Below are 2,997 nucleotides of genomic sequence, written 5' to 3'. Positions count from 1 at the left end.
GAAACCAGGTAATGTGGCCTATAGAATTTGTCCTTATTGTGGATTTGGCTGACACCTTGTGGTGTTTTTAACATACTCCATTTTCAGTGCTCTTGTAAACTGATAGATCTGGGGAATTGTGTCAGATTCAGGTTCAGTGTTTTTGCAAGACTTCATGGTGCCCTGCACTTCTCTTGAGTCCCTCTAGGAGGCACTTAACCACTTAACATTTGGTTGTCCCACTTTTAGTGATGATGAAATTGATCAGACAGTTTGGGTGTTGTCAGCTTGATCTATCCATTACAAACAACAACCTTCTACCAGATGCTTTTAGGCAATGTTGTTTTGTAAATCAATTGATTGGGAACAATCTATTACTCATTAAATAGGGGGGTGATATGTTGAAAAATGATAGGAATCAAATTGCCAAAATGTTTACAGTGGTTAATTTGGTTGTTGAGAATAGAAGTAATTATTTTTGGTTTTTGTCGTTTTCTTCATTTTTTTCAAATTTCCTAAAATGGAAACATAAGAAATCCTGCCTGTGCATGTCTAATGGAGGTGAGAGAGGCAGAAAGACTTGGAGGGAAGGTTCCAAATCCAAGCTCCAGGAAGGGCAGCCAAGGATGTCCAGAGGATGGCGGTAACAAAATGGACCACAGTTGGCTTTGCTTTTCTCTTTGCCTGTCCAGTGTCCTCATTCCCTTTAGGGTCTCCCTCCTCCTCTCCTGGATTCAGTTTTGGAGAGACTGTCATTAAAGATGCCACACCCTCCACTGGCCAAAGCTCAGAAGCCAGTCAGACCCCCGTCTCCCAGGACTTTCAGTCTTGAGCAGCACTGGCTCCTCCTGGAAGCTTTCCCTCCGCCAGGGCAGGTGCCTCACTTCTGTGCCCAAGTTCTAGCTGTCAGAGCACTTATATGCCAGTACGTTTATGCGCCCTCCCACACCCCCCTCCAGCCTTGTACAGCCTGGCACACCACTGATGCTCAATAGATATTAGCTGAATGATGTGCGCATTGCTTAGAGCCAATGAAGGGCTTGAATAGTAGATAAAGAGATCCCAGAAACTCTCAGGTATTCCAGAGAACATGGCTGCAGCTTCCAGGCCCTCCAGTCTAACTCCAGCCCATGACCACCTCTTCTGAGACAGGGCACACTAATCCAGCCAGGTACATCCTTCTCTGAGTCCTCACTGTCCACCACCTGGGCCTTTGCCTCTGTTCCTGCCCAGGCCCCCAATTTTCCTTCCCTGCTTTGTACAGATGCTTGAAAGAGGGTGAGTGTAGGGTATTTCCTTAAAGAGGCCACACAAGGGACATTTACCTTAGAGAGTCATTACCATCCTCAGACTAAAGCTTGTAGATATAGAAACCTGGACATTGCTTGGAAGGATGCTGCTGACTGTCAGTGTTTGCCTCTGAGTGTCTCATTTGTGTGCAGGCAGATTGCCCATTCCATCTTTAGAAATGTCAATATCTTTCAGGCCAGTCTGACTTTGGCCTAAGGCCATTCTGACTTGTAAAGATAATTAGTGAGAAGTGTCCTTGCTCACCACCTCTACACTCTGCGGCTTTGTCAGTAGAAGCGCTCTGAAGTTCTTTTCTTGTGCTGAAGAAGTTTAGACTTAGAAAAATGTAGGTATGTTTCTAGGATCAAATTCCTTAAATCTTTCCTCATCTTTCCTGACTCTCTTATTTTTTTATTTTTTATTTTTTCCTGCGTCTTAAAAACCTTTTTCCTGGGCTGGCCGGTTAACTCAGTTGGTTAGAGTGTGGTGCTGATGACACCAAGGTCTATGGTTCAATTACAGGCCAGCCTAAAAAAATTATATTAATAAAAATTAAAATAAAAACATTTTCCCTGACTTTTAAGAACAGAGAGAGAGAGAGAATGAGAAACCAGTAGACAGGTGGATCTGTTAAGGTTCTTGGTTGCAAATGACTCCAGCCAACTTAGGCAGAAAAGGAATTTATTGAGAGGCTCTTGGTAGCTCAGAATATCAATAGGAAGCCTGGAACACCTGGCAGAGAAAAAGGGCAGAACCAAGGGAGGGTGGGGAGGATGCTGCTGTCAGCACTGCTGCCCCTGGACACAGTGTCCCTGCTGTCTTGGGTCTTAGTGTCACTCCAGACACAAGTCCCATGTTGGATCATCCAGCTGGCTCAGTCCAAGTCATGTGCCACACAATAGACATCAGTGGTGGAGGGTGTCCACAGCTCTTTCAGCTTCTATAGTGGGATCCTGGGCTTGATCTCCCACTGAGTCACACAGTGAGGGATTCCCCCAATGGGAATGGAGTTCAAATGCTAGGGAGCGCCTCCTGCACCCACACCAAAGGCAACACCTTTCTTCAAGGAAAACTTGGAACAAAGAAAATCAATCCATTAGAAGACAAGAATGGGGAGTAACACCAAGGTTAAGGGTTTGGATCCCTGTACCGGCCAGCTGCCAAGAACACCAAAAAAACAAAAACAAAAAAAGAATGGGGAAGGGGGTGGCAGGGGAGAGGCCCAGAGAAGTATACAAAAATGAGAGGGGCTCCCAGATGTCAAGATTGGCTTGGAAATACCATATGACTGTGCAGAGAATAGAGGTGAAGTGCTACCCACTGTACACTTCCTGAGAGAGACGTCACAGAAGGAAGGGGGGAAGGCTAATCTTGGACTTTGTGAGGGCTTTTTATTTTTTAAAGGAATTTATTTTTTAACTGAAATGTATCAATTGTACATATTTATGGGGTACAGAGTTGTATTTTAACACATGTATATGATGTGTGTTGGCCAAATCAGGGTGGTTAATAGCGATCACCACAAGAATTTATCATTTGTTCGTAATGAGAACATTTGAGCTCTCCTTTCTAGCCATTTGAGAACACTCAATAAATTGTCGTTAATTATAGATACCTAGCACTACTGTACACCACTAGAACTTATTTTTCCTATCTAGCTGTAATTTTGTGAAATTAAGCCTTTTTCTGAGAAGGGAAGGATAATTCCAGCTAAATTCACCCTGGCCC

This window comes from Galeopterus variegatus, unplaced genomic scaffold, assembly GCF_000696425.1.
Source record: "Galeopterus variegatus unplaced genomic scaffold, G_variegatus-3.0.2 Scaffold3627, whole genome shotgun sequence".
NCBI lineage: Eukaryota > Metazoa > Chordata > Mammalia > Dermoptera > Cynocephalidae > Galeopterus > Galeopterus variegatus.
Note: the sequence above shows the minus strand (reverse complement) of the source record.